This window comes from Pseudophryne corroboree, chromosome 9 (assembly GCF_028390025.1).
Source record: "Pseudophryne corroboree isolate aPseCor3 chromosome 9, aPseCor3.hap2, whole genome shotgun sequence".
In the NCBI taxonomy this organism is placed as follows: Eukaryota; Metazoa; Chordata; class Amphibia; order Anura; family Myobatrachidae; genus Pseudophryne; species Pseudophryne corroboree.
In genome coordinates, this window is record NC_086452.1 from 295364851 (window position 1) to 295389108 (window position 24258).

The following is a 24258-nucleotide window of genomic DNA, read 5'->3' on the forward strand; positions in this document are numbered from 1 at the left end:
CTATTCGCAATTTTGCGAATCTTTCGTTCGCAATTCTGCTATGCTAAGATACACTCCCAGAGGGCGGCGGCTTAGCGTGTGCAGAGACACCAGGAATTCCCCCACCTCCAGAGCTGAGATCACCGCTCTTAGAGACTCCATCTTGAACTTGAACACCCTTAAATACGGGTTCAGTGATTTGAGGTTTAAAATGGGCCTTACTGAACCGTTCGATTTCGGTACCACAAACAGGTTGGAGTAATAACCCTGGTTTTGTTGTTGAAGTGGAACTGGGACAATGATCTGAGTTTGTACCAGTTTTTGTATTGCTGCCTGTAAAGTCATACTTGCTTCCGGAGAAACTGGTAAGCCTGATTTGAAGAATCTGTTAGGTGGGAGTTCCTGAAACTCCAGTCTGTATCCCTGGGTGATAAGGTCTGTGACCCAGAGATCCTGGCAAGATGTTGGCCAAACGTGACTGAAATAACGTAACTGATCTCCCACCTGCCTGTCTTCCAGGCAGTGCAGACCACCGTCATGCTGAAGGCTTTGAGGAAGCAGACCCGTAGGTCTGTTCCTGAGAACCTGCAGCTACTGGTTTTCTGGGTTTACCTCTATTACCTTTGAAGGCTGTAGAAAAACCTTTGGATTTGCCTTTGATTTTCGCTGTCCGAAAGGACTGCAGAGTTGGAGCAGAGTAGGTTTTCCTAGCTGGGGGTGCTGCGGAAGGAAAGTACATAGACTTACCCGCCGTAGCCTTGGATATCCATTTATCCAGTTCATCCCCAAAAAGGGCCTCACCTGTGAATGGTAGGTCATCCACGCTTTTCCTGGCATCCGCATACGCAGTCCACTGGTGTAGCCACAAGCTTCTGTGTGCTTACACTGCCATGGCAGTGGTGCATGCGCAAACCAATTTCCTTTATGTCCTCCACCATAACGTTAGCAGAGTCTTGAATATGCTGCTGGAGTAAAACTATCTCCCCCTGGGTAAGATATCCAATCAGGCTCAGTTAGGTTACCTGACCGCTTTGCAATGGCTTTAGTGATCCATGTGCAAGCAATAATGGGTCTCTGGGCCACCCCAGCAGCAATGTATAATGATTTGAGAGTGTTCTCAATCTTGCGGTCAGCTGTTTTCTTTAAGGATGCTGCCCCAGGAACAGATAAGACAACCTAGATACCGATGACAACCTAGATACCGATGCGTCCACAATCGGCGGGTTTTCCTATTTCTTTCTATCTTCCAGAGGAAACGGAAAGGATGTAATTAATCTTTTAGGGATCTAAATTTTTTGTCAGGGTTAGCACAAGGTTCTTCAAACAGGGCATTTAATTCCTTTGATGCAGGAAAAGTAGCTGAGGATTTCTTTTTTACATTAAAATAAGATTCCTCCTCTACTTCCGCCGTCTTGTCAGGAATGTGCAGGACATTTCTGATTGCCTTTATTAGGGCCTGTATTCCTTGTGACAGGACCGCATCCCCCCCCACTCACATTCGCATCCACTTCACCCTCCTCTGGATCGGATGTATCGTCATAAGTATCATCCTGCATGAGCTAGGCCAGAGTACCCTTTGTGGGCAAATGGCAGGGGTTTGAGACGCTGGTATGGGAACTGAATCTCTATTTATCAGGTCATCCATAGACTTAAGAATTGCGTCTATTTCTCATTATGGGATAATTTAGTAGAAATATTAGATATCATCCCTTTAATAGAAGCTAACCATGGGGGTTCTGCCCCACTAGCTTGAGAATGTGCAGGGTAGTGAGTCTCCAGCTGTGAAGGAAACATGGTAACGTGAAGGGACACACCCACATCCACAGACAGAAGGTGAAAACACAGTTTAACCCACACAGAGCCCTCAGGGAGAGACAGAAATTGGAGCTAGCCACACAGCGCCCTTGTAACCAAGTGAAACTTAGCTGGGTCACCATACTAAGTCCCTTAATAGGGCTTAGTATACTACAACATTCCCCCCACCCCTTCTAAGACCCCCATGTACTGCTGAGGAGACCTGGAGTCTTTGTGGAGGAGCTGCGCTTCCCTGTGATTCCTGTCAGTGTAAGCTGCAGAGGGAAAATGGTGCTGGTGAGCTGCTGGATTTGCTCATAATGAAGCACCGCCCCCTTAATGGCGCACGGCTTCCCGCTTTTTTATACTGGCCTGAGGTAAATTTTATGCCTAACAGAGGGTTAAAACCCTTGTTCGGTATGAAAGCCAGTGTGGGTATGCATTGGTGGCTCAGCGCGCCCCTCACAGTGGGACACACGTCTGTGTATGTCCTCTGAGCCCCCTGGAGCGCAGCCTGCACTCAGAACTGTGCTCCTACCCTTGTGCCGCCATTCCCGCCCATGACCCACTAACCCGGGACGCCAACGCTGTACTCACCACTCTTCTATCTTCTGGCTCTGTTAGTGGTGGTGGCGTGCTGCGAGAGGGTGCGCTCGCCGTGGTGGGGCTTGCGAATTACTCCCTCAGAAGCTCAGTGTCCTGTCAGCAGTGAAAGGGGACCATTAACTCTTTAGGGAGGTGGTGTGCAGTGGGGTGGTCTTCTGTATACCGGCGGTCGGGCTCCCGGCGCTCAGTATACCGGCGCCGGGAGCCCGACCGCCGGCATACCGACACTTATTTTCCCTCGTGGGGGTCCACGACCCCCATAGAGGGAGAATAAAATAGTGTGGCGCGCGTAGCGCGCCACCGTGCCCGTAGCGTGGCGAGCGCAGCGAGCCCGCAAGGGGCTCATTTGCGCTCGCCACACTGTCGGTCAGCCGGCGGTCGGGCTCCCGGCGCCGGTATGCTGGGCGCCGGGAGCCCGACCGCCGGCCAGCCGTAGTGAACCCGTGCAGTGGGATCCCACTGTTTCTTAACTAACACTGTCAACAGACATGTAGAATACTCAAGTGTCCTGTAAAATGCACAGCGCTGACATGCAGGCGGCTTTACAGGGGAGGCTTTGCCTAAACAGTCCCAGGATCAGCTCAGCATGTGAAGATGGCCCCCAAACGCTGACAGGGAGTGAGGGAGAGAGAGAGAGATGCAGCTCCAGCGTGGCAACATTTACTCTAAATGGCGCCCTGGAGCTGGGAAAGGGGCTACAGGTCAGAGCCTTTTCCCCTTGCTGGACTTCACCACTGGGTACTGTGGGCCATATGCGAACGGTTTTTAGTAAAACCAACCTGTGCCCCTGCCCTGGTGGTCTAGTGGGGTCCCTGTACTACCATAGTGTCCACGCCAGCGCACACGGCCCGCCGCCCACCGGCCACGCCGGATCGCGTTTTCCAGCGGGACCAGCCTGGGGACCCTATTACCTCCTCCTTGAGTGCGGCCACGCGTTCCCGGAAAGCTGCGGCTGGTGTGTGTGCCTGACGTAGAGAACCGGAGCCTCCACTGTAAGTACCCGGCAACCAGGGACACAGAAGTATACAGAGCCGCTTGGGGAGGTGACGGAGCTGCAGCAGGAGATGTCAGAATGACATCTAGCATGGACAGTGCCTCTGCTGCAGCCCTTGAAGTCTTCAATCTTCACTTTTAAAAGCTATTTTCAGGGCTGCTGGAGTAGCCCTGCCTGTTACCTGCCTGCGCAGCAGGCACCAACTTACAAACTGAGCTCCGTGCACGGAGGCGAAGTTATAGAGGAAGCGGTGCTGAGCATCTTGGGAACAGTCAAAGCTTTAGCCTGTTGGTGCCTCGGATCAAGATCCTACTCTACACCCCCGATGTTATTCCCTGTGGAACCCAGTGTACCCCGCTGCAGAAGGAGTTTTTAGCGCAGCCGGGAACCTTGTCAGTGATCGGTTTAGGAGGTTACTTCCCCAAAATGTGGAAAAAATGTGGATGAATTTATAGTCTGTGAAGAAGAGGATGTATACAGTGATGGAGGCAAGGCCGGTTCTACACATTGTGGCGCCCAGTGCGAAAGTTTCCACTGGCGCCCCCCCCCCCCCGTGGCAAAACAGGGGCGTGGCTTCATAGGGGAGGGTCGTGGCCACAATTATGCCCCCAGTAGCTGTGCCCTCAGATTTGCCCCAAGTAGTTGTGCCCCCAGGTGATTTGCCCCCAGTAGATTTGCCCCCTGTAGCTGTTCCCCCTGTAGCAGTGTCCTCAGTATGTGCCCCCTATAGTTGTGCCCCCAGTACTTGTGCCCCCCTGTAGATTTGCCCCCAGTAGCTGTGCCCCAGTAGTTGTGCCCCCAGTTAAATTTGCCCCCTTTAGCTGTGCCCCCAGTAGCTGTGCCCCCAGTTGATTTGCCCCCAGTAGCTGTTCCCCCTGTAGCAATGCCCCAGTATGTGCCCCCTGTAGTTGTGTCCCCTGTAGATGTGCCCCTTGTAGCTGTGCTCCCTGTATGTGCCCCCAGTAGTAATGCCCCATGTATGTGCCCCCAGTAGTAGTGCCCCCTGTATGTGCCCCCAGTAGTAGTGCTCCTTGTAGCTGTGCCCCCTGTATGTGCCCCCTGTATGTGCTCCCATAGCAGTGCCGCACTGACACTAGGGGTCAATTTTGACCTCTAGCTTGAGTCAGCGACGCCGGCTGCAGCGGGCGCACACGGCTCTCGCTGCAGCCGGGAGACGGGGAGCGGGGGAGGATAATTAGTAGCGGCTCTTGCCACGGCGGCGCCCTCAGGGTAGCGGCGCCCCGGGTAAAAAGCCTGCTTGCCCGTGGCAAGAGCCACTACTATATGGAGGTGAGGAATCAGATGCTGATGACAACATCATGCCTATTTAAAATACTAAAGCCAGTTTGTGCACAGCCCACTGCCAGCTTGTTTTGTGGGGGTCCAAACAAACCAATCATTTCAGCCACAAGTGACAGTCCCTGTCGCTGAAATGATTGGTTTGTTAAACTGCGCATGTCCTGTTTAATATATACAACATAAAGGTGGGTGGGAGGGCCCAAGGACAATTTCATCTTGCACCTCTTTTCTTTGCATTATGTGCTCTTTGGAGCATTTTTTGCGCATAGTTTATAAAACTGCCCTCCTATCTGCCATTGCAGTGCCACTCCTAGATTTGTCACTTGTTTGTGCTGCCCACTACTGTCGCTTAGCTTAGTCATCCAGCTACCTTGGTGCATGTTTTGTTCATATATTTGTAAATCCAGTCATAAGGACACAGAGACATGCGAGTTCTTGGCTGTGCTTTTTATTCCATCCCCAACTCCAGGCACACTGCACACTGGACCACCCACTTCCCAGCATCCCCCTGGTCCCAGGGACCATCACTGAAGTTTCAGGCTTACACAGATTAGTAAGGGAGTGTCTACAAATATTAAGCATTCTAATACACTAACATCACATCCTCTTTTATTTAAAGATAAGCCCTGTACGCTTCAATGCTTCAATGCAACAATTAACAACATCATATTAAGAACATCATCTAACACGTTTCAACGAGTCTCTCAGGTCTGCATATTTCCCTTTTGGGTCTTTCATACACAGTCTGTGTTTCATCTACCATGTTGGAACTTTCTAGAATCGTGGTTTGTTCACCATTATGAGGATCATCATACATGTCAGATGAAGGGTATTCTTCAGTCATGTTGTCTTCATTATGGTTAGGTTGAGATCTTAAATCCACCCGATTTCTTCTTACTTCCGTTCCATGCTCTGTACGTATAGTATAAGATCTTGGTGCTACTTGTGCTTGCACAATACCTTTCTGCACCCAAATACCTTTCTCGTGATCTCTGAGACGGACTTGGTCACCCGATTTTAGATCAGATAAGCTTTTTGGTCGCCAGTCATGGAACAGTTTCTGTTTCGCCTGTTGACGTTCCTTACTCAGTCTGACCAATGCTGAGTTATGTGTATTAAGCAGTTCATCATGTATCGGGAGATTTGCTCTAATCCTCCTTCCCATCAGCATTTGTGCAGGAGAAAGTCCATTCTGTAAAGGTGTACTGCGGTAGATTAAAAGACTTTTGTAGAAATCTTCTTTACCTTCTTGAGCTTTTTTCAAGAGACTCTTTATAGTTTTTACTGAACTTTCCACCAACCCATTTGAGCGTAGATAGTGGGGACTTGACGTAGTATGGACAAATTCCCACTCATCAGCAAATTTTCTAAATTCAGCACTGGAAAACTAAGGACCATTGTCAGTGAACACTTCCATAGGAACTCCATGCCTTGCAAAGATTGACTTCATGCAATTGATTACGGCTTTAGTAGTAGTTGTATGTAGTGTCTTCACCTCAGGGTAGTTAGAGTAATAATCAGTCACGACAATGTACGTTTTCCCATTACAAATCAAACAAATCTGCGCCAACTTTCTGGTACAGTCTCTCTGGCACTGCGTGAGGACTCAGTGGCTCGACTTGTTGTTTTGGTCTATACGTAAGACATAATTCACATGTAGCTGTAGTCTGTGCTATGTCTTGGTTCATTCTTGGCCAATACATAACTTCACGCGCTCTCCGCTTACATTTTTCTTCTCCTAAGTGGCTTTCATGTATCTTGCACAGCATAGTTTTTCTTAGTCGTGCAGGTATGACAAATCTATTGCCTTTGTAAATAATACCATCGACAACTGTAAGGTCACTGCGGTACATCCAATAATAATGGATAGACAGCGGGCACACATGTTTTTCTGCTGGCCAACCTTTCAGAATGATATCTTTCAACACTTTCATTGTGTCATCTGTCTCAGTTTCTTTCCTAATCTGTTCTTGTCTTGCAAGAGACACTGGTAGAGAAGCTACGATCAAATTAACATAGGCTTCTATCTCTTCATCCAACAGACTTTTGGAACCTTCACTTTTGTCCACAGCACGGGAAAGTGTATCAGCAATGTACATGTATTTGCCGGGACAGTACAGCAAGTGTACATCATATTTCTGTAGTCTGATAAGCATGAGTTGAATTCTCATGGGACAGTCATGTAATGATTTAGTCATGATAGCTACCAATGGCTTGTGGTCAGTTTCCACTGTAAATGTTTGACCATACACAAACTGATGAAATCGCTCACATGCATATGTGATCGCTAGAAGTTCTTTTTCTATCTGAGCATACCTTGTTTCAGCACTTGTCAGTGCTCTTGATGCATAGATTACTGGTTGCCATGTATCCTCATGTTCTTGTAACAGCACTGAGCCTAGGCCAAATTGCAAAGCATCTGCTGAAATTCTTATTCTTTTTGCAGGATCAAAGAATTTTAGCACTGGTTGCTCTGTAATGATCTGTTTCAAGTTTTGCCAACTTTCTTCTTGTTCATGTGACCACATCCACTCGTTATCTTTGTCCAACAACCATCTAAGAGAGGCTGTTCGTTCAGAGAGTTGAGAAATAGACTTTCCTAAGTAATCATTCCTAGGAATCTTCTGACATCGTCTTTGTTGTTAGGACGTTCCATGTTCACTATGGCTGATATTTTCCTTGGGTCTGGTTTTACACCTTGATCCGAGACCACGTCGCCCATAAAGGTAAGTGTATTCACGCCAAATTCACATTTGTCCTTGTTTAGCTTTAGATTCACTTTCTTGACAAGTTCCATTACTTGTCTCAATCTAGAATCATGTTCTTCCTTTGTAGATCTCAGACAATAATGTCATCCATCATTGTTTCAACACCTGGAATATGTTCAAAAATCATGTGTATCTTTTTGTGATATACTTCTGGAGCAGACAATATTCCATATGGTAGTCGAAGAAATCTGTATCGACCTTCTGGTGTATTAAATGTACAAAGCTTTGAGCTGGCCTCATCTAGCTTCATTTGCCAGAATCCTGAAGATGCGTCCAATTTACTGAACCATTTTGCTCCCGCAAATTGCGACATGATTTCATCTCTGGTTGGTAGTTTGAAATATTCTCGTTTAATAGCTATGTTTAAATCTCTGGGGTCTAGACATATTCTGAGTTGTCCATTTTTCTTTTCAACAATTACTAAGGAGCTTACCCATTCAGTAGGCTCATCAACTTTCTGTATCACACCCAAGGCTTCCATGCGATTTAACTCTGATTTCAGTTTTTCTCTCAGCGCAAACGGCACTTTTCTACAGGGGTGTATCACTAAAGAAACTTGCGTGTCTATATTTATTTTATGCTCTCCAGGCAAACAACCTAGACCTTCAAACAAGTCTCTGTATTCTGTTAACATCGATTTGCAGTCATCTTCTACTTGTGATGTCACCATAAAAACTTTCATTAGCAAGCTTAGGGGTAAATTTACTAAGATTCGTGTTTTCCCGTTTGAGGTCAAAGTTCAATCACGAATGACATCGAAAGTGTAAATATGCAACTTTTTGAATTGATTACGACTAATTTACTAAGCTGCCGTATTCTGCATTTTCGGGTTTTCCGATGTCGATGTCATTCGGTTTTTTTGGCAGTGTTTTACGTGAGTGACTTGTAAAACACTGCCGACTTTAATACAATGAATCTCGGCCGGATCTGAGAGATCCGTGCTGGGCTTCATTGTGCACTTTGTTCAACAAAAAAATAAAGTTTAAATGTAAAAAAAAAAATTGCGTGGGGTCCCCCCTCCTAAGGCAAACCAGCCTCGGGCTCTTTGAGCCGATCCTGGTTGCAGAAATATGGGGGAAAAATGGACAGGGGTTCCCCCATATTTAAGCAACCAGCATCGGGCTCTGCGCCTGGTCCTGGTTCCAAAAATACGGGGGACAAAAAGAGTATGGGTCCCCCGTATTTTTGAAACCAGCACCGGGCTCCACTAGCTGGACAGATAATGCCACAGCCGGGGGTCACTTTTATACAGTGCCTTGCGGCCGTGGCATCAAATATCCAACTAGTCACCCCTGGCCGGGGTACCCTGGGGGAGTGGGGACCCCTTCAATCAAGGGGTCCCCCCCCCCAGCCACCCAAGGGCCAGGGGTGAAGCCCGAGGCTGTCCCCCCATCCAATAGGCTGCGGATGGGGAGCTGATAGCCTTTGTGAAAAGTGATTGATATTGTTTTTAGTAGCAGTACTACAAGGCCCAGCAAGCCTCCCCCGCAAGCTGGTACTTGGAGAACCACAAGTACCAGCATGCGGCGGAAAAACGGGCCCGCTGGTACCTGTAGTACTACTACTAAAAAAATACCCCAATAAAGACAACACACACACACCTTGAAAGTATAACTTTAATACATCCATCCACATCTCCATATACACATACTTACCTTATGTTCCCACGCAGGTCGGTCCTCTTCTCCAGTAGAATCCATGGTGTACCTGTAGAAAAAATTATACTCACATAATCCAGTGTTTTCGGCTCCTCGGTAAATCCTTTTGTAATCCACGTACTTGAAAAAAATAAAAAAACGGATACCCGACCACGAACTGAAAGGGGACCCATGTTTTCACATGGGCCCCCTTTTCCCGAATGCCAGAAACCCACTCTGACTGATGTCTAAGTGGGTTTCTTCAGCCAATCAGGGAGCGCTACGTTGTGACACCCTCCTGATCGTCTGTGTGCTCCTGTACTGTCTGACAGGCGGCACACGGCAGTGTTACAATGTAGCGCCTATGCGCTCCATTGTAACCAATGGTGGGAACTTTCAGGTCAGCGGTTGACCGAAAGTGACCTCACCGCTGACCTGAAAGTTCCCACCATTGGTTACAATGGAGCGCATAGGCGCTACATTGTAACACTGCCGTGTGCCGCCTGTCATACAGTACAGGAGCACACAGCCGATCAGGAGGGTGTCACAACGTAGCGCTCCCTGATTGGCTGAAGAAACCCACTTAGACATCAGTCAGAGTGGGTTTCTGGCATTCGGGGAAAGGGGTCCCATGTGAAAACATGGGTCCCCTTTCAGTTCGTGGTCGGGTATCCGTTTTTTTATTTTTTCAAGTACGTGGATTACAAAAGGATTTACCGAGGAGCCGAAAACACTGGATTATGTGAGTATAATTTTTTCTACAGGTACACAATGGATTCTACTGGAGAAGAGGACCGACCTGCGTGGGAACATAAGGTAAGTATGTGTATATGGAGGTGTGGATGGATGTATTAAAGTTATACTTTCAAGGTGTGTGTGTGTTGTCTTTATTGGGGTATTTTTTTAGTAGTAGTACTACTACAGGTACCAGCGGGCCCGTTTTTCCGCCGCATGCTGGTACTTGTGGTTCTCCAAGTACCAGCTTGCGGGGGAGGCTTGCTGGGCCTTGTAGTACTGCTACTAAAAACAATATCAATCACTTTTCACAAAGGCTATCAGCCCCCCATCCGCAGCCTATTGGATGGGGGGGACAGCCTCGGGCTTCACCCCTGGCCCTTGGGTGGCTGGGGGGGGGACCCCTTCAATATTGGATGCCACGGCCGCAATGCACTGTATAAAAGTGACCCCCGGCTGTGGCATTATCTGTCCAGCTAGTGGAGCCCGGTGCTGGTTTCAAAAATACGGGGGACCCCTACTCTTTTTGTCCCCCGTATTTTTGGAACCAGGACCAGGCGCAGAGCCCGATGCTGGTTGCTTAAATATGGGGGAACCCCTGTCCATTTTTTCCCCATATTTCTGCAACCAGGATCGGCTCAAAGAGCCCGAGGCTGGTTTGCCTTAGGAGGGGGGACCCCACGCAATTTTTTTTCAGAAAATTTATAACATTTCCCCCCCGTTCCCACTGAAAAACATGCACGGATCTCATGGATCCGTGCATGCCTATACAAACACGGGATAAAAAAGCAGGTCTGGTTTTTTTTAGCACTTTTTCACGATTTGTATTTTATCACGGCAGTGTTTGGCTATTGTCGGCAGTGTTTGTGTTTTGCACTTTTTAGTAAATTCCCGATTTCTAGCAAATTGCAGGCATATTTGACCGATGGTGTATTGATTCGTGATTTTTTACTAGGACTTCCAAAATATTACGAATGCCCTCATCACTGCCGTGATTTTTGCTTAGTAAATTACCGAGATGACACTTTGATGAAAAAACGGCATCTCGGTCAAAATCGGGACCTTAGTAAATATACCCCTTAGTTTCTCACAGGAACTTAATCCTAGAATCGGTTGCACATTTTTATCCACAATCAGTAGAGATGTTTTAAACTGTTGTCCCTTATATTTCAGTGTCACTAAGCATGTACCTTTCACAGGAATTTCCTCCCTAGTGTACCCTGTAACTTTCACTTTGGCTGGATGAATTTTAGGTTTTACTCTAAAAGTCTTATAGTCTTGAAACGATATTAAATTCACCCGTGCGCCAGTATCAAGCTTAAAGGGAATGACAAGCTCGTTCACAGTTAAAGGGACAATCCATTCTTTCTTATCTGCACTGCAAAGTTCAATGCAATCCACAAAGAATTCCTCTGTTTGTATAACAGCATGCACATTGGTTGTTTCACTTTTGATTTTACAGCATTTGGCAAAGTGATTAAGTCTACCACATTTCATGCAGGTTTTAACATAAGCAGGGCACATTTTAGGATTGTGAGAATTTCCACATCTACTACACATTTCCTTATTAGACTGTGGCTTAGACTACTTCATTCTTGAGAATTGAGGTTTGCTTGGCTCTGTGTTCTGCACTACATAGACAGCAGCATCAACTTCCTTGTGTAACTTTTTGGCTTGAAATCTAGTTATTTCTGCAGATCTGCACATAGTCACTGCCTTGTCTAGTGTTAGGTCTTGCTCTCTCAGCAGTCTCTCTCTGAGTCCATTATCCGGTATTCCACAGACAATACGATTTCTAATCAGTGAATCCTTTAAATCACCAAACTCACAGGTTTTACTGAGTGATTGCAGCTCTGTAACATACTGAACAAATCCATCTACAGACTTCTGCAAGATTCTTTCACACTCTGAGAGCACTAGCTGTCCAAGTTAAACTTCTTCTGACACCATGTTTTGTTCATATGTTTGTAAATCCAGTCATAAGGACACAGAGACATGTGAGTTCACTGCTGTGCTGTTTATTCCATCCCCAACTCCAGACACACTGCACACTGGACCACCCACTTCCCAGCATCCCCCTGGTCCCAGGGACCATCACTGAAGATTCAGGCTTACACAGATTAGTAAGGGAGTGTCTACAAATATTAAGCATTCTAATACACTAACATCACAGTGCATAGTCGCCTACCCTCCCTCATTCTGCAGGAGACTCCCTGAAATAGCAGCGATCTCCCTCACGCCCTGAATAGTCCAGCAATCTCCCTGATTGTACCCTATACCCATTATGCAGCTGTTACATACTTGGGGAAAAATAAAAAAGTCAGAGTCATTGAAATTAGATCATCGGTGCCATTTCCCTGCATTAGTTATATGGCACAATGATCCCTATGGCTACATGCATTTTATTTTAAATAAGTTTTCTCCTGGCCACTTACAGTATATGGAACCTCCTGTAAAACACAATACACAAACAATTCCTGAAAAATATCAGTGTCTTTTCTTAAAATAAAAATAGATCTTACTAACTTTGGTGCTCAAATACATTTGGATGTAAGTGAGTCACACCTCTCAGATGTAGCAGTGCCAGTCCACACCTATAGGTGTTACTTTCACAATCTCCCTGAAATGATTTTTCAAAAGTAGGCAAGTATGCCTTGGTGCAACCTTTTGGCCTAAAAACAATATTATGAGCTGTGAGGTGTTCAGAATAGACTAGAAATGACAGAAAATAAATGTTATTGAGGTTAATAATACTGTAGGAACAAAATAACCCCCAAATTCTGTTATTTTATCTGTTTTGATGATTTTTTTTTTTTTTTTTTTTTTTTTAATACAGATCAAAAACCAAAACCCGCAAGGGTGGTTTTGGCAAAACCAATACAGATACAAAACACGAAGGAGATCCAAATCCAAAACACAAAATCAGAAAAAAACGTCCCGGTGCACCCCCCTAGTTAGTACATTGGGGGTCATTCCAAGTTGCTCGCTAGCTGAATTTGTTTGCAGCGCAGCGATCAGGCTAAAAAACTGCAGTTCTGCGCATGTGTATGCGGCGCAATGCGCACGTGCGACGTACGGGCACAACGAACGATGTAGTTTTGCACAGGGTCTAGCGATGCATTTCAGTCACACTGCTTGCCGCAGAGTGATTGACATGAAGTGGGCGTTTCTGGGTGGCAACTGCCCGTTTTCAGGGAGTGTGCGGAAAAACGCAGGCGTGGCTGGGCGGGTGTGTGACGTCAAATCCGGAACGGAATAGACTGAAGTGATCGCAAGCGCTGAGTAGGTTTTGAGCTACTCTGAAAGTACACAAAAAATTTTGCAGGCGCTCTGCGATACAACCGTTCACACTTCTGCTAAGCTAAAATTCACTACCAGTGGGCGGCGGCAAAGCATTTGCACGGCTGCTAAAACTAGCTAGCGAGCGATCAACTCGGAATGACCCCCATAGTGCAATAGGTAGCATCTATCCTTGTGTATCAGTGCCTATTTCCCTATAGATTGTAAGCTTGTGAGCAGGTCCTTCCTACCTCTATGTCGGTCTGTTTTTACCCAGGTTTGTTCTATTACTGTTGTTCCAATTGTAAAGCGCAACGGAATATGCTGCGCCATATAAGAAACTGTTAATAAATAAATAACTATCCAAAATGTGGCCAAAGCCCGAAAACAAGCTTTTGGATGCATTTTCATATTAGTACATCCCACCCAATAGGTTGAATTATTTTAGCCATTTTTTAATATGTCAGATATAGATGTATTTATTGGATAGGCACTTACAATGTTTTTTGAGGGCTATATACACCTAATTTTTTTCTAGACAACATTCCCTTTATTAGTTTTGGTTAAAATAGGATAAACATACTTATATTAGTTTTAGTTTTCAGTCACGGTTACTCCCTTGGGGCTGCAGCACAGATCGCACACATTAGCGGGTTTGCCGGTAAGCACATTTCCTTAACTGCACCTTTAATTAGGTTATTTTTTTTTACCTGCAGGTGACCGATGTGCCTGTCCCCGGGGAAGACTGTTGTGTATCACAGACACTGGGACACAGCAGTTGGTTAGTTACATAGGAGTCTGGGGGTGGGCAGACACTGGTGCCACTGCACACAGGACACAGCAGATGGCTAGTTGCACAGGAGTCTACGGGGCGGGCAGATACTGGTGCCGCTGCACACAGGCCACAGCAGTTGGCTAGTTACACTGGAGTCTACGGGGCGGGCAGAGACTGGTGCTGCTGCACACAGGCCACAGCAGTTGGCTAGTTGCACAGGAGTCTGGGGTGGTGGGCAGACAAAGGAAGGAAATGCTGACTGTTGTGTCCTGGTTGCAGCGGTCCTGTACAGACTACACACTCACACCCAGCCATGATGGTCACATCCACTGCGACAGCACACAATAGGTGCAAAAAATGGTGGTGCAAGGCAGCAATAAATATAAAACACTCACTTCTCCAGCGATGCAGAAAAAGTAGACAAGCCAGCACTCACGTGTAGATGAAAGAAAAGCAGGATTAATTCCTTAACCCAGTGGTTCTCAAACTCTGTCCTCAAGACCCCACACAGTGCACGTTTTGCAGGTAACCCAGCAAGTGCACAGGTGTATTCATTACTCACTGACACATTTTAAAAGGTCCACAGGTGGAACCAATTATTTCACTTGTGATTCTGTGAGGAGACCTACAAAACATGCACTGTGTGGGTCCTGAGGACCGAGTTTGAGAACCTGTGCCTTAACCAAACGGCATGGTGAAGTACAGCAAATACAGCAAACACAGCCCGACAGCTGTTTCAACCGACTGGAAGACCAGTCGGTTGAAACTGCTGTCGGGCTGTGTGCTGTATTTGCTGTACTTCACTATGCCGTTTGGTTAAGGAATAAATCCTGCTTTTCTTTCATCTACACCTGAGTGATGGCTTGTCTACTTTTTCTGCATCGCTGGAGAAGTGAGTGTTATATATATATATATATACACATACACACACACACACACATTTGCTCCTACATAGCAAGCCTGCAGATTCTAACTATATGAAGCTACTACAAAACCGTTGCAACTAGGCAGATCTATGTAGGGGTCCAGCCACACCCTACATAGATCTGCTCAGTCACTCCCAATGCTGATTATTTCTCTGACAATTAAGCAGGCACCTTACTGATGGAGATATGTGCTCTTGCACAGGAAGTGTGAGAATTCTAACTATATGAAGTTACGTGTAATTGTCAGAGAAATAACTTCATATAGTTAGAATTCTCATGCTTCCTTTATAGGAGCATATAGCTTCATCAGTAAGTTGTCTGCTTCAAGTGTATCTATAATAAAGAGGGTGTGATTTGTAAGGTGTAGTGACTAGTGGGGAAGTCGGCTACGGAAGAGATACCGGCTGCTGTCAATTAACTTAATTAATTAATGTTGCTGTACACATAGAACAGGAGTAGAGGTGCCCCCCTTCAAAGCAGGAGCCCGGCAGCAGCTGCCTCCCCTGCCTCCCAGAGTTCTGCCTCTGCAAAGGGGTTAAACAGACTGAAGGTGAAGAGTGCAAGTTCGCATTGCAACAGTGTGGACACACCATCAACAGCACCATGTCACACTCGCGGCGCTGCGGCTGCCACGCTTACCGCTCTGGGTGCGCTGGGTCTCCCGGCGGTCGCCGCCCCCGGTGGGCTCCGGGTCGTCGCGTCTTGCTGGCGCTGCCTCCGGCGGGTTCCCGGGGTGTGGGTGCCGCCATTGCGCCCGGCATCCACGAGAGCGTGGTGAGCAGGTGACGTCATCGGCCCCTTCCGCCAATCGGGAGAAGGCGGGAAGTTCAAAGGCAGACGCCGTACAGAGCCCCGGCGCCTGAGTATCATCTTTCCAATGATCACCAGTGCTAGCAGCGTTCAGCGTGTTCTAAAGCTGAACGTCTCCTGTATTCCAGCGTTGCAGAGTATCTTTCAGTGGGACATTCCCTGTGCTACCAGCGTTACAGAGTATCTCTCAGTGGGACATTCCCTGTGCTACCAGCGTTATAGTACATCACTCAGTGGGACATTCTCTGCATTACCAGCGTTACAGTGTATCTCTCAGAGGGACACCTCCTGTGCTTCCAGTATTACAGGGTATCTCTAAGTGGAACGCCTCCCAAACTTCCAGAGTTACACTGCATCTCAAATCCTCATTTATTTCTTCAGCATCACTCACAAGTTCTTCATTCTTCTGTGTGCTTCAACATCGTTCTCAAATCTTCATTCATCTCTTCAGCATCGCTCACAAGTTCTTCATTCTTCTGTGTGCTTCAACATCATTCTCAAATCTTCATTCATCTCTTCAGCATCGCTCACAAGTTCTTCATTCTTCTGTGTGCTTCAACATCGTTCTCAAATCTTCATTCATCTCTTCAGCATCGCTCACAAGTTCTTCATTCTTCTGTGTACTCCAGCATCGCCCCCAAGCCTTGGCCACAACTAATTCTTTAGCATTACACGTCGGTTACAACGGCTAAGTTCTGCATGAGGAAAACCTACATCCGGCCATCCCTGCTCCAGCCCAGCTGTGGTTCCTCTTCCCGATCATCGGAAGAACCCCCGAGTTCTCAACACTCACAACCCAGGTCAGTGACACACCATATCTCGCACTCCTCATGGCCTGAGCCCCCCCCCCTGCAAAATGTGCACGGTTTTGTATGCAGCCCTTATAGGGCTAGGACAGTGGTTCCATAATATTTTTGAATCACAGCGCCCTAGAGTATCATAATGTTTTTCATGGCACCCCTCGGCCAGAAGTTTCTTATTGAGAAACTTAAAAAAAAATGTTGAATGAAGTAAATTGTATTTATTCTGTAGGTCATCCTTAGGTTATATTGTGCTGTGAGGGACAAGATTTGCTTCGGTTTGTCCAAATATATTATTATTGACAGCCACCAACACTGGTTTTGCCTATTACATTGACCATAAATAGTTTGAATTGGTCCTGGATCACCAAACCCAGGCACCCCTGCAAGTGCCATGAGGCAGTTTGAGAAACACTGGGCTATGAAAAAAATTGTGCGAGTTTGAACTGCCGTAAAGTGAGACACTAACTCACAGGGGGCGAAAACATCACCCACAATTGGATTGCTCCTAAGGCTGAAAAACAAACTCGGTGTGCAGAAACTTCACAATCCCTGAGGAATCTAAGGCTGTGAGTTTTAAATCACAGAGTCTGACACTGTAATAATAGAGAAGTCTCCTTCTAGCATTTCTGAACACACTGTAAATGTGAGGACGAGCAGTAGTAAAAGTAATGATGGTGATGGTTTAGACAGGGAAATTGAGGATACAACAGGATGAGGGGTGTATATGTTTCTGATGCTACTGAGGATGTTGATGATGAATATTTTGGAAAAGACGACGTTGATAAAATGCAGGAGGATGTTGTTTGTGTCAAATAAAAGTCAGTCACCAGTGGCAAAAGTAGTTGCCAGAGACATGAAGAAGAACATTGTCATGTCTTGTTAAAAGATAAAATGTATCATACCTTCAGTGTGGATTTTTTAAATCCAATTCCTGACATTTGTCAAGGCACCTGCTCCCTTTGTAGACCCAAAGTAAGCAGAGATAGGAACGTTAACCATGTAGGCACCTTCTCCCTGTTATGTCATTTGCAGCAAGTTTTTACAAATGATCAAAACCTGAAAAAGGAAAATCATATAAAACAATAACAAGCAGGCCAGCATCAGCTACCAGCAGCATGTTTCCACCACCAACACCTTAATAGTGAAACTCCTCATTAGCAGTCAGAGAACGTCCTGCAACCCTTAATTAAACTACTGCTAGAGAATCTGAAGGAAGAAATTAAACAAATGATTCTGCTTAGTATGCTGGACTTGAAGATCAAGAGTTTTTTTGTTTGTTTTTTTTAGCTTCACCAGGACCCAAGGGTTTGCAAAATCTTACAATTGATTCAGTACAGTTGGGAACCATGTTTGAACCTATGTTTAAGTCCAAGGTAACATCTTTCCATCTAACACAGACCCAGGGGCGGAACTACTGGCAGGGCAGGCAGTGCAGTGCACTGGGGCCCCGCCGCACTCAATGGCCCACAGCCGCCGGCCGTCATTACAATGAGTCACAATGACTCATTGTATCATGCCGCACACCAGCGCTCCCGTGACCCGTCGGGTCTGCGTCCCGCGACTCCCGCCGCCCGCCCGTCGTAAGGAACAGATCAGGCCAGCCACCAGGGCACTACGGGCCGCAGCCGCAGCACGACATGCTGCCGCGGCTGCTGCCTCTGTAACACACGAAGAGGGAGGAGGGTCCGTCCCTCCCTCATATACAAACAGGTCTCACACACTCTCTGTGACTGGCTGCTGCTGCTGCTGGAGGGAATGCTCTCTCCAGCGCCTCCTCCTCCACACGTCCTCCTGCTGCAAGATCATGTTGTCAATCAGGAAAGCGAGGAGGGGCAGCTAACTCAGCTCCTCCCCCTTTCTGTTTATATCCCGCCCCTCCCTCGGCTTCCTCTCTCTCTCTGTATTTGGGCGCCGGGGATCTGACAAGCATCATGCCAAGATCTCGTGGCCGTCCCCGGCGCCCACTGTCATAATGGGAGGGACAGGGAGAGAGAGAGAGGAGCTGGAGCTGCTGCTGCTGCTGTTCATTCCCTATGTGCATGGTGAGTCTCCATTTGCTAAAAAGGGGGAATCTGCTTGCCGCAATGTGTAAAAAGGGGGAATCTGCCTGCCGTAATGTGTAACAAGGTCACGCTGTCTGCCGTAATGTGTAACAAGGGCACGCTGTCTGCCATAATGTGTAACAAGGGCACGCTGTCTGCCGTAATGTGTAAAAGGGGCACGCTGTCTGCCGTAATGTGTAAAAAGTGTACGCTGTCTGCCGCTATGTGTAACAAGGGCACGCTGTCTGCCGTAATGTGTAACAAGGGCACGCTGTCTGCCGTAATGTGTAAAAAGGGCACGCTGTCTGCCGTAATGTGTAAAAAGTGTACGCTGTCTGCCGCTATGTGTAACAAGGGGACGCTGTCTGCCGCTATGTGTAACAAGGGGATGCTGTCTGCCGTAATGTGTAAAAAGGGGGACGCTGTGTGCCGTAATGTGTAAAAAGGGGACGCTGTCTGCCGTAATGTGTAAAAAGGGGATGCTGTCTGCCGTAATGTGTAAAAAGGGGAATCTGTCCGCCGTAAGGTGTAAAAGGGTCTCTACCTGGTGTAGTGGTGCTACTGTGCGGCGTAATTTGAATAATGGAGACTACTGTGCACCGTTTTATGAATTGGTATTATTTTGTGGCCACACCCCTTCCCCACGAAGCCACGCCACTATGTATTTTTGCTCGCGCCTACGGCGCGCACTGCCCCTATTTTGCATGCAGGGGTGGGGCTCCAATGCCATTTCTTGCACACAGTGCTAATATGTCTAGTTACGGCACTGTTGCTAGGTATCCACTTCCCTGAGCAGGCCCCCCTCACCAGATCCTCTCCAGGGGTGAGGGGGTGGACTTGGATGGGATGGGATGGGATTGCCCAAGCCATTTTGTCGCACATGGGCCCACCGCTCGCTAGTTCCGCCACTGCACAGACCTTAATAGATGTAAAGAGCTCCCTGCGAACAAGTTTTCAGTTCAAGTGGGACATGACACGATACTGCAAATGCTGCTGCCAGGGGAAAAATGACCTTTTCCAAGCACACCAAAGTGAAGCAACATTATGCCATCTGGTCAGGCTAAAAAGAGTGCCCACCAGTGATCTGTAGTCAAGTTAGGCAGGGGAAGCAGATCCTAACCTATTATATTCCAAAACATTCCACAGTTATGACTATAAAAATTAAAGTAAATCAAAAAAGAAATGTATAACTTATAATATCATCTTTGCATTACTCTATATAATGCAATCATCTTTGTATTATTCTAGCCATTTTTATAGTCATAGTTGTATTATAGTCATAATTGCACATTTGCAATTTTTGGTTAACTGCGTCCACCTCTGAATAGCCCACTTAGCCCATTAGTAGCATGGTATAACCAAACCACCAAGATATTTTCTTTTCTGGGGGCACAAACACACCAGTGAAGTGCTCTGTTTGTTAAACTGTACTTTTTAACCACTTAACTGATGATTTAATTCACTAAAAACTGCTCCGAAATAGTCAGGGTTTTCTTTATGAGTGAATTAGGTGAAGAACATGCATTTAACCCTATCCCAAATGATTTTAGTTTAAAAAAAAGAAAGAAAATAAATCTATATTTTTTTATTATTATTTTTTTAAATATATTTTTTGTCTCCAAACATCGAAACATCGATCGGGAACATCGCGACCAGGTCAGATAGAGCACTTGCAGGCATGGACGCATATGATGCGACCATGTCAGGCAAGTGGTTAATATACAACAGAATCTTTTATTGTGTGTATTTGACAGCAAGTTTATATAATACTGTAGCTTTCTCTGGCTGTCTGCCTCACATCTGCCCATCATGGACTCTTCCTTTTTTGATCCAGCTAACACTTTTTTGCACACCTCCCCCTTCACTTTCCTTGATTTCCTCCACCCGGCCCCCAGCTTGAGGGGTCATTTACTTGCTGGTGATGACACAGATAGGGTTATTTTGTTAACCCCTGCAGCTTGATATCCAGCAAGGTCTCTGCTGGGATGCCACATTAATATTCTTCTGAATCTTGCAAGGCCATCCATCACCAGCTTCTAATCCAGGCATATAGGCAACATTTCCGGCACCTTCTGCACAGACACAGAATAGTATCATCCTCCTTATCATTCTTTATTGTGTGCCTTTGATAGGCACATATAATATATTAATTACTTTATTGGAGCGTTGATATTCTTCTGTACCTTACAAGGCCATCCATCACCAGCTTCTCATCAAGGTGTATAGGCATGATTTCCAGAACCTTTCCCACAGACACAGAGTAGTATCAGTACGGATGGTGTAGTGGTTAGCATGACTGCCTCACAGCACTGAGGTTGTGGGTTCCATTCCCACATGACTAACTGTGCAGAGTTTGTATATTCTCCCCGTACTTGCGTGGGTTTCCTCCGGGTACTCCGGTTTCCTCCCACAATCCAAAAATATACTGGTAGATTAATTGGCTCCCAACAAAATTAACCTTAGTATGAATGCGTGCACGTGTACATGTCGTAGGGAATAGAGTGTAAGCTCCACTAGGCCAGGGACTGATGTGAATGGCCAAATATTCTCTGTAAAGCGCTGCAGAATATGTGTGCGCTATATAAATAACTGGTAGTAAATAATCCTCCTTATTATCTTTTATTATGTGTGGTTGACACTTGACAGACAGTGTATAATACTGTACTTTACTAGGGCAGTGATGGTCTCGTGTATCTTGTAAGGCCATTCATCGTCGGTTTATCTTCCTTATCATCCTTTATTGTGTGTGTGTTTGACAGGCAGCTTATAATACTGTACTATACTGGATTGTTGGCGTTCTTCTGTATCTTGTGCTTTCATACATCATCAGCTCATCAAGGATTCAAACAGTCGTCCAAAGGGAAAATACAAGGAATAGGAACAATATATTCCTCTCAGACCAGATTACGTCGCCTGATTGCCACAGTTTAGTTAAATGTCATACTGCATTCCTGTATTACTACTTCAAATCTTTATGGTTTTCTGGGTAGAAAATTGTGACAGCAAATGCCTACATGTCATAGTCTTAAGACAAGTAGCATCCTCAGCTGATGCATTCTCGTGTGAGATTGCACCTAGAGCTTGTCCCCTTGATTATAAAGAATCCCTACAAAAGCAAAGTAAACCACATGGATTCAATATGATTTGCCAATATATGTTATGCCGGCGGTCAGAATACGGACATCAGCATCCCGTTAGTTGAAATTTCTAACAGGGGGGAGGTAAGAGTGTCCCTCCATCCCATACCACCTAACCCTCCCTTCCGGCAGCCTAACTCTAACCTCCCCCTTAGTGCCTGACCTTAACCTTCCCCCGAGGGTGCCTAAACCCAACCCCCCCTGCCTTGCAGCCTAACCCTCCCCCAGTGCCTAAACCTAACCCCCCCTTCCTCCCCGCAGCCTAACCCTAACCCTCCGGCAGGCACCTAAACCTAACACCCTACCCAGCCCTAATCCTAAACCTCCCAATACTGACAGGATTCCACTGTCTGCATTATGACGGCTGATGGCATTCCGGATTCTGTGATACCATCTTAACCACATCCCAACCTTATAATGCAGAGTATATTTTAGCTGTGAGATTAGATCAGAGAGGCTGCTTTTGGTGGTGCAGAATGGTGCAAGTAAATGGAGAAGATATGGTAAGGTGAAACTCAATCAATCTCTGATGAAGTAAAATAGATCTGAGTATAACACATCATTATCTGCTGTTCCTGTTAGACAAGCCCTATCTGGGACTGATCAGGTCCTAGAAATGAGGGCAATCAACGTTAGTCATACAGATGGGTCTACGTTTATCTTGGCCTTTAATAGGATTACTTGAGCCAAGTCAGTCAGACTTAATTCCCTGCTGTAATGACTTAATCCCCTGATGTATTGTTCTCTGTATTGTATTGCAGCTGGGAACAATAGATGAAGTGTTTATGTTAATAAACCATGGTGTGCCTAGGCGCAGCAAATAACTCAAGATAAAGGTGGACCCATCTGTACACACAGTTTTTTATTGTATTACTTACCATGTACACTGCTTTGCCCCCTTCTCTATCTTAGGGGGTAATTCAGACCTGATCGCTGTTGTGCGTTTTCGCACAGCGGGCGATCAGATCTGAACTGCGAATGTGCATGCACCACAATGTGCTGCTGTTTTGCCCAACAGCACCGGGCATCGGTGCCTAGCGACGAGATGGTGCAAAAAAAACGATCGCAAGGTGATTGATAGGAAGAGGCTGTTTATGGGTGGCAACTGACCCTTTTACAGGAGTGTCCGGGAAAATGCTGGTGGTACCAGGCGTTTTGAGGGAGGGTGTCTGACGTCAGCTTCGGCCCCGATCAGCAGCAAACAATTGCAGCGGCTGAGTAAGTCCTGGGCTGCGCAGAGACCGCACAAAAGCGATCGCACACCTGCACAGCATTTTTCCCCTCCTCTTATAGGTGGCGACTATCTGATCGCAGGGCTGCAAAAAACGCACCCTAGCTATCAGGTCTGAATTACCCCCTTAGTTCAATGTGAAGCAGGATAGAGAAAGATATAAGCATAATAAGCACAACTGAAAATTAACTAATATACGTGTACAACTAATACCAAACACATGTACTATATCACTTTTCAAAATATATACGAAATGCTAGCTCATTTATTTTCTTTTTAGCTTTTCCAGTATTTGTTTTTTATAACTTGCACTTGCAATATGAGTTATTTAATTACAAACCCAGCATGATATCCTGCTGCCTGTGCTGCTGTTTCATTGCATGAATAAAAGACTATTCAGCAGAGTATTCCACAACATGCAGAGGAAATAGCAAGCTGAAAGCAGAGCCTGTAGTCTAGCTTCTCACACATACACTGTACGTGTGTCTCCTGAAGGCAATGCAACTCAAAAATGTTACATACAACACTGATTCCTCACAAATGCATTGCCTAGCAGCATTATTTTAGTTAGTTATTAACGCAAAATGTCAATAATGAAAAAAGTAATGGAAGCAGATAGAAACATATTTGTTATTTTTGAAAGGAAAGTAATTGTTCTGTTATATCCTCATATAAACTGAATATAAGATTGCACACATGCATTTGTGAATAAAATATTGTTAAATGTCCAATTCCCAAAACTCCTTTAGTCATGGTATTTACACATAAAGTCTAGGAACAATGTACAAATTATATTCTAGTTAAATGACTTGCCATATTACATTTACTTTATAGTTTGTACTTTGTATGTATGCAATATACTGTACATAACATAATCATACTAGTATTTCACATAGACCGTTATCGTTTCAAATTCAGTTCCTGATTCAAAGTAAAGTAGAATGACTTACTGTGAAACACCAGCCAGTTTAATAGGACTGTAGACTTATTGCAGGTACATTAAGACTTGTTTTGGATCCCGTCAATTCTCCAGTGATGCTGAAATGGCAGTGAAGGAAAGGTGGAGCAATGCAGACAGTGGTTCAGAGGAGGGGACTATGTTAACTGCCACATACCTTCTAAATGCCTTAGTCCATTCATAAGCTGCAATTGGTAAAAAGCTCAGGAAAATGCTGTACATATACTGCAAATACATTATACACTGTTTGTTTTACCCCGTTTGTTAGCTTGTAGTAAAAAGATGCAAAATGTGGTTTGTGATTGAAAGTGGATTTTTAAATTTCAGAACCCTAAAGTGGGAATGTTAATATTAAACTAGGGGTGCGTGCCGGGCCATTTTGTAGGGTTTGGGGTTTTGGATCTGTATCTCCTTGGTGTTTGGGATCTGTACTGGTTTTGCCAAACCGCCCTTGCAGGTTTTGGATATATATGTTTTTTAAACAA

General features: G+C 45.8%; 1 protein-coding gene across 1 annotated transcript in view; it reads right to left on the reverse strand.

Moving 5' to 3' along the window:
* The window catches only part of CHADL (chondroadherin like), a 312946-nt gene extending 289020 nt beyond the window's left edge, over positions 1-23926 (reverse strand). Inside the window, exon 1 of the mRNA XM_063940381.1 lies at positions 23766-23926. The gene's annotated coding sequence lies outside the window, so the exon portion shown is untranslated. The remainder of the gene's footprint in view (positions 1-23765) is intronic.
* Positions 23927-24258: the final 332 nt, after the last annotated feature.